Source organism: Pteronotus mesoamericanus, unplaced genomic scaffold (assembly GCF_021234165.1).
Source record: "Pteronotus mesoamericanus isolate MK-2021 breed Mesoamerican mustached bat unplaced genomic scaffold, CSHL_Meso_final contig_55, whole genome shotgun sequence".
NCBI classification, from domain to species: Eukaryota; Metazoa; Chordata; class Mammalia; order Chiroptera; family Mormoopidae; genus Pteronotus; species Pteronotus mesoamericanus.
Window position 1 is genome coordinate 1414768 of NW_026555198.1, and position 8335 is coordinate 1423102.

Consider the following 8335-nt stretch of genomic DNA (forward strand, 5'->3'; position numbering starts at 1 on the left):
ATTATATATCATAAATATCAGTAGTAACAAATAAAAATACTTGTTTAGTTCTTCCATAGTAAACAAAATGTTTTCACTAAATTACTTCATTTATTCTTCACAATATATTTTTTAAATTTTTTATTTTTTTAAATTTTTTTATTGTTCTAATACATTTATCTCCATTTACCCGCCACCACTCTCCCATAGCCCAACCATTCCCACCTACCACCCTTAATCCTTCCCTACCTTGGCTTCATCCATGTGTCCATCACACCTGTTCCTTGATCTGACCTGTCACCTTCCTCTCCCCGCTACACTCTTCCCTCCATCCCTCCTGTCCCAGTTGGTTTCTTCTTTATTTCAATGTTGCTGGTCATATTTTCCTTGCCTCCTTGTTTTCTGGCTAGGTTCCACTTATACATGAGATCATATGGTATTTGTCTTTCAACTCCTGCCTTATTTCACTTAACATAAAGCACTCCAGTTCAATCCATGCCTTTGGGAAGGGCATTAGCTCCTTCTTTCTGCTGCATAGTATTCCATTCTGTAAATGTACCACAGTTTTTTGATCCACTCATTTACTGATGGGCACTTAGGTTGCTTCCAGCACTTGGCTATTGCAAATGGTGCTGCTATGAACATTGGGGTACATAGGTTCTTTTGAATTCATGTTTTCTGATTCTTAGGGTATAATCGCAGCAGTGGAATAGCTGGGTCAAAAGGTAGTTACATTTTTAGCTTTTTGAGGAAGTTCCACACTGTTTTCCACAGTGGCTGCACCAGTCTGCATTCTCACCAACAGTGTACTAGGGTTCCCTATTCACCACAACCTCACCAACACCCATTGTTTATTTTTGATGTCCATTCTGACTGGTGTGAAGTGGTATCTCATTGTGGTTTTAATTTTCATTTCTCTGATGGCTAGAAATGATGAGCATCTTTTTATATGTCTCTGGGCCCTGTGTATGTCCTCCTTGGAGAAGTGTCTCTTCAGGTCCTTTGCCCATTTTAAATTGGATTGTTTATCTTCCTGGAGAGAAGATGTGTAAATTCTTCATATATTTTGGAGTTCAAACCCCAGTCTGAGGTATCATTGGCAAATATATTTTCCCATATGGTTGGCTCCATTTTCATTTTGCTGATGTTTTCTTTAGCTGTGCAGAAGCTTCTTATTTTGATGAAGTCTCAATTGTTTATTCTTTCCTTTATGTCCCTTGATCTAGGGGACATATTCATGAAAATATTGCTCTGTGGGATATTTGAGTTTCTTGGCGATGTTTTCCTCTAGGACTTTAATCATGCTGTGACTTATATTTACATCTTTTATCCATATTGAGTTTATTTTTGTTTATAGTGTCAGTTGGTGGTTGAATTTCAATTTTTTGCATGTAGCTGTCCAGGTCTCCCAACACCATTTGTTGAAGAGGCTATTTTTACTCCATCTTATGCTTCTGCACCCTTTGTCAAATATTAGATGCCCATATAGATCTGGGCTTATTTCTGGACTTTCTATTCTGTTCCATTGATCTATGTGTCTGTTCTTTTGCCAGTACCACACCGTTTTGATTACAATGGCTTTTTAATATCATTTGATGTCAGGTATTGTGATCCCTCCAACTTTGTTCTTCTATCTCAAAATTGCTGCATCTCTTCGGGGTTGTTTATGGTTCATATAAATTTTTGAAATGTCTGTTCTATTTCTGAGAAATATGTCATTGGTATTTTAATAGGGATTGTATTGAATCTATAAATTTCTTTGGTTTGTATGGACATTTTGAGGATGCTAATTCTTCCAATCCATGAACATGGTATATGTTTCCATTTATTTTTCTTTTTCTTAATTTCTTTCCTCGGTGTTGTATAGTTTTCTGCATACAGATCTTTTACCTCCTTCATTAAGTTTATTCCTAGGTATTTTATTTTTATTGTTTCTATAGCAAACAGGATTTCTTTCCTGATTTTAACTTCTGATATATTATTTTGGTGTAAAAAATGCCTTCAATTTCTGAATATTGACTTTGTACCCTGCTGTTGTGCCAAATTCACTCATTAGGTAGAGCATTTTTTTGGTGGAGTCTATGCGGTTTTCAATGTACACTATCATGTCATCTGCAAGCAATGAAAATTTTACTTCCTCCTTTCCAATTAGGATGCCTTTTCTTTCTTTTTCTTCTCTGATCACTGTGGCTAGAACTTCCAATACTATATTAAATAGAAGTGGTGAAAGCAGACCTCCTTGTCTTGTTCCTGATCTTAGTAAGAAAACTTTTAGTTTTTCCCATTGAGTGTGAGGTTGGCTGTAGGTTTTTCATATATGGCCTATATTATGTTGAGGTATACCCCCTTTAATCCCACTCTGCTCAGTGTTTTTATCATAAATGGGTGCTGTACCGTATCAAATGCTTTCTTCACATCTATTGATATGATCATGTGATTTTTGTCTTTCCTTTTGTGTATGCGATGTATCACATTTATTGATTTGCAAATATTGAACCATCCTTGCATCCATGAGATGAATCTTACTTGATGATTGTGGATGATCTTTTTAATGTATTGCTGGATGCAGTTTGCCAATATTTTGTTGAGGATTTTAGCGTCCATGTTCATCAGCGATATTGGCCTGTAGTTTCCCTCTTTGTTGTGTCTTTATCTGGTTTTGGGGTTAGGATGATGCTGGCCTCATATAAAGACTTTCCCTCTTCTTGGATTTTTTGGAATAGTCTGAGAGGGACAGGGGTTAGCTCTTCCTTAGATGTATTATAAAATTCTCCTGTGAAACCATCTGGTCCAGGGCTTTTGTGTGCCAGGAATTTTTTGATTATTGCTTCAATTTCACCACCTGTTATCAGGCTCCTCAGGTTTTCTGCATCTTCTTCATTCAGTTTTGGAAGGGAATATTTTTCTAGAAATTTGTCCATTTCATTGAGGTTTTCAAATTTCTTGGCATATAATACTTCATAGTAATTCCTTACAATCCTTTGTATTTCTGTGCGATCAGTTGTTATTTCTCCTCTTTCATTTCTGATAATATTTATTTGGGTCCTCTCCTTTTTTTCCAGACGAGTCTGCTTGAAGTCTTGTTGATTTTGTTTATCTTTTCAAAGAACCACCTCCTGGATTGGTTGATCCTTTGTATTGTTCTGTTAGTCTCTATGTCATTCAGCCTGCTCTGGTCTTAATTATTTCCTTTCTTCTACTTTCTATGGGCTTTGTTTTTTTTTTGTTTGTTTGTTTGTTTGTTTGTTTCTCCAGTTCGTGAAACTGTAGGGTTAGGTCATTTATTTGAAATGTATCTATCTTCTTTAGGCAGGCCTGTATTGCTATGAACTTCCCTCTCAGAACTGCCTTGGCTGTGTCCGATAGGTTCTGGACTGTTGTGTATTCACTTTCATTTCTTTCCAGAAACTTTATGATTTCTTCTTTGATCTCATTATTGACCCATTTATTGTTTGATAGCGTGCTATTCAGTCTCCATGAGTCTTAATATTTTTGACTTTTTTCCATGTGATTGGTTTCTAGTTTCAAACCCTTGTGGTCCAAGAAAATGCTTGTTATGATTTCGATTTTACTGAATTTGTTGAGGCTTGTTTTGTGTCATATCATGTGATCTATCTTTGAAAATGTTTCATGTACACTTGAAAAGAATGTGTATTTTGCTTCTTAGGGAGAAAGGTTCTATATATGTAAGTTAAGTCCATTTGATATAATGCATCATTCAGTTCCACAATATCCTTGTGGATGTTTTGTTTGGAAGATCTATCCATTGTTGACAGTGGGGTGTTAAAATTCCCTATGATCAGTGTGCTGCTGTCCATGTCTTTCTTCAAGTCCTCCGAGATTTCCCTTATACATTTGGGTTCTCCAATATTGGGTGCATATATGTTTACAATGTTTATGTCTTCTTGATGGATTCTTCCTTTCAGCATTATAAAGTGTTCTTCTGGGTCTCTTTATATGGCCTTTGTTTTGAAATCTATTTTTTCTGATATAAGTATTGCTACCCCTGCTTCTTTTCCCAGTCCATTTACTTGGAATATTTTTTTCCATCCTTTTACTTTCATCAGTCTGTGTAGATTCCTTTTTCTGAGATGGGTCTTTTGTAGGCAGCATAAGTGTAGTTCATGTTTTCAATCCATTCATCTATTGTATGTTTTTTGATTGGGCCATTTAATCCATTTACATTTAAAGTTGTTGAAAGGTACTTACTCACTTTTTTTTTTCATTTTGTATCTGTGATTCTCTCTTTCTCACTCTTTTTCTTCATCTTCTTAAAGCAGTGCCTTTAGCATATCTTGTAGTGCTGGTTTGGTGGAGATGTATTCTTTTAGCTTTCTTTTGTCCGGGAAACTCCTTATTTTGCCTTCCATTTTAATTGAGAGTCTTGCTGGGTAGAGTAGTCTTGGCTGCAGGCCTTTGTTATTCATTACTTGGAATATTTCTTGCCATTCCCTTCTGAATTGTAGTGTTTCTGTTTAGAAGTCAGCTGCTAGCTGTATTGAGATTCCATGTGTGTTAACTACCTGTTTCTCCCTTGTTACCTTGAGGATTCTCTCTTTGTCTTTGATATTTGCCATTTTAATGATGATGTGTCTTAGACTGGGCCTCATTGGGTTCCCTTTGAATGGGACCCTCTGTGCTTCCTGGACTTGTGTGACTTTTTCTTTCCTCCAATTAAGGATGTTTTCCATCATTAGTTTTTGAAACAGGTTCTCTATCCCTTCCTCCACTTGTTCTCCTTCTGTTATCCGATTATATGGATATTATTATGTTTCAGGTTGTCCTGCATTTCCCTTCAATGCGTCTTCATTCTTTTTGGGTCTATTTTCATTTTTTTACTCTTTCTGGGAGCTTTTTTTCTACCTTGTCCTCTAGCTCACTGATTCGATCCTCTGCTTCATCGAGTCTGCTTTTGATTACTTCTACTGTGTTCTTCAATTTAAACATTGTATTCTTCATTTCCTCTTGCTTCTTATTGCTTATTGATAGTTTCTATGTTCTTTTTCATGGCGATATAGTTTGCAGTAAGTTGCTCGTAGTTTCCCTGTAGTTTTTCGTAATTCTCTTTGAGCTCACTGAGCTCATTGAGCTTCTTTAGAACCGTTGCTTGGAACTCAATATGTGATAGTTCACTTGCCACTATTTCATTAGTTCTCTTCATGGGGTTTCCTCCTTTCCCTTCAATTGGGATGTATTTCTTTTTCTTCCTATTATTTGTGAGGCTCTTCTTTCTTGCTTCTGCTTCTTAAATTGATCTGTTTTGATTTCTTGACTTTGTGGTGTGAACTTCTGTGACAGAAGACTGCTTTTTTTTCCTCTTTCTTTCTGTATCTGCCTATGACGATGTCAGCTTTTGACACAGTCTAACCTTCGGCAGTCTATAAGGGACTTCCAGGAATCTGCTGTCTGTGTCTGTCTCCTCCAGTTGTTAATCTTGTTACTCTGCCCTCAGCATTCAGGGCCGGGCAGAGTCCCTCCTGTGGGCAGAGTTATTGTGTCCTTTCATGCTGCTGCCACTCAGGGGAGTAGTGTGTCTGAGCAAGATGGTTGCTGGTGTTTTGGGGAGGAGTCAGCCCTAGGATCCTCCTGGGTACTCCCTTAGTTCTCTCCCAACACCTCTGTCTCCAGTCTTTCCTCAAGTGTCTCTAGACCACTCTGCATCCCCTTTAGCCAGAGATACTGTCTGTAACTGCTGTCTGTGCTCAGCAGTTGGGCTTGCCCAACACTGGGACATAGCCAAGCCTCTTGGGGGCAAGGTTTTTGTGTCCTTTCATGCTGCTGTCACTCAGGGGAGTATTATGCCTGAGGAAGATACCTGCTGCCATGTGGGGAGGAGTTACCACTGGGATCTCCCTAGCTACTCCCTCAGTTTTCTGCACAATGCCTCCATATCCAGACTCTCCTCTAGTGACTCCAGACCACTCTGTGTCCCTTTAGCCTGGTATCTACTATCTGTGACTGCTGCTCTATACTCAGCACCCAGGCCGGTGCAACACTGGGCCAGGGCAGAGCCTTATTCTTCACAATATTTCTATGAGCAAGCCAAATATGGAGGGGTGTCTAGAAATGTTTCACCCCATGAACAATTCAAAGAATTAGATAAATTTCACAAAAGGTAGATTCAGAAGTGTGGATTTTTTTTCCTATTCAAATGGTGTGTATTTACCCATAATTATTGAACAGTAATCTCCAAATATTCCATAATCTGACAAAATCCTCAAATGTAAACAAATTTATACAAGGCTTTGACTTAGTTTGTGCTAAATCATTTTTAAAATTTGTAGCTTTGGTACATTTTATAAAAAGCTGGTACTTGTACACATAACTGAGAAGCACTTTAAAAATCTAAAAATCATCATACATTTACTTCACTTTTTTGCTTGACCTTCTAGTAAATCTTTAGCTTCATTGATTTTGGCTGCTATATAAGGAGATCCTCCCTTGTTTGGATGATTTAAAAGCATAATGCATTGATGAACATCTCTAATTTTTTTTCTTTAGTGGCAGTGGGGCTTACACCTCGTATTAATGCTGCTTCCCATTTTGTCATTTTGGGTTCAAACCTACCTCTGTAATAGCCCCCATTGAAGGCAGATTTTGGGAGACTTGATAAACTTGTTTGACTTGAGACTCTATATGCTTCAAAGCTTTCAAAACATAATGGCCTGCAAATCCTGCAGCAGCAATGGTCAGTCCAACTGCCATTGTACTGGCCATGGCTCTCGCTTGGCTCTACTGCCTCCACCGAGAACGTGGTTCATCCCAAACTAGAGGCCATGTCCGTCATCTCCACTCCTTTACCAGAGAGCAAGGCAGCCACACTGAGCAGGGGCCAAACGTTCGGACTAGAAGGGTGGAATTTTTTTGCATATGCTAAATGCTGTCTTGAGGAAGAGGAAGTGTGTTTATTACATTGTTTCCAGGACACAACTAAAACTAGTATGTAAAAAATAATAGTAATAATAATAAAGATCAATTTCAAGATACATGATATGCTGGGAATTTATAATGCATAGCATTTTATGTACATTCTTTGACAATGAAAAATATTATACCCATTTTACAAATGAAGAAATTGAAGCTTTGAAATATTAGTCAACTTGCCTACAGTCATACAGATAATCAGTGGTGGTGCAGAGGTCTCACTATGTGTCTGACTCCAGAGCCAATGATCTCATCCTCTCTGCTATAGTTTCTTTTCTTTATGCCACACTGCCTATACATGGGAAATGGAATTACCTGAAGGAGTCATACCAGAATGTTTTAGGGATAAACTGAGAACTGTCTCAAGAGTGTTAACTACTGATTTTTGCCATGCAAACTAGTTATGATCTAGGTGTTGGCTCCAACTGAACACTGCAATCATGTTGGGGAAACCTGGGGCATTCTGAGCATTCTAGGGAATAGAAAGTATTGACATTTGTCCTGCAAAAGAGCAAGAGTTATAAGCTAAATAGTTCCTAGAAGTCAGAAAGGCAAAACGGCACCCAGAATCCACATGGGTAAAGAGCAGTAAAGAAGCTAAATACCATTATCCATGTAGTCACTCAAGTCCAAATATATCAGTCATCTTTGATTTTTTCCTCTTTTTTTCACTAAACCTCCTTCAATCTCATTCAACATGAGGTCCCTCAACTCTACCTCCAACATATTTATTAAATTCTTCCATTTCTCCCTTCACCACCATCCTAGTCTAGGTCTCCTCATGCTCGATATCAATGACTACAATAACCTCTAGCTGGTCTTGCTGACTCCAAACTTTACTCCTACTGTCTATTCTCAACAAGGAGCCAGGGTAATCTTGTGAAAAAGTAAACCAGGTCATGTCCCTTCTCTGCTCAAAATATTTCAGGGGTTCCTCACTGCTCTTAATATAAAAGCAAATTCTTTCCTGAGACCTACAAAGTTCCCACATAGATTGGCCCCCATCAGCCTCTCCAACCTCCTCTCGCCCTATGCTCACTCCTGTGATCTCCATGTTCCAGGAAGTGTAGTATAATGGTTAATAGCATAGACTCTGGAGTAAGACTGCCTGGACTTGAATTCTGGCTCAACTATCTAGTAACTATGTGAGTTTGGGCAACTAACTTAAAGTTTCTGTATCTCAATTCCTCCATCTGTAAAACAGATTGAGAAAATTAAGTGCGTTTGCCTGAAATATAGTGAACATTATTATTTTTGTGCCCAACTCAGTCCTGCTTCAAGGCATTTGCAGTTGCTGTCCTTTCTGCCTGGAATGTTCTTATCCCAGGTGTTCAGTAGGTTAACACCATCTTTTCTTTAAGACCTCAGCACAGGATTCTGGTCAAGATGGAGGTGTAGGTAGACACACTTCATCTCCTCATGCAATCATAGA

General features: G+C 38.2%; 1 pseudogene; it reads right to left on the reverse strand.

Annotated features, from left to right (window-relative positions):
- Window positions 1-6347: 6347 nt before the first annotated feature.
- LOC129075437 (mitochondrial import inner membrane translocase subunit TIM14-like) lies at window positions 6348-6696 on the reverse strand (annotated as a pseudogene).
- Between the last annotated feature and the right edge of the window lie 1639 nt (window positions 6697-8335).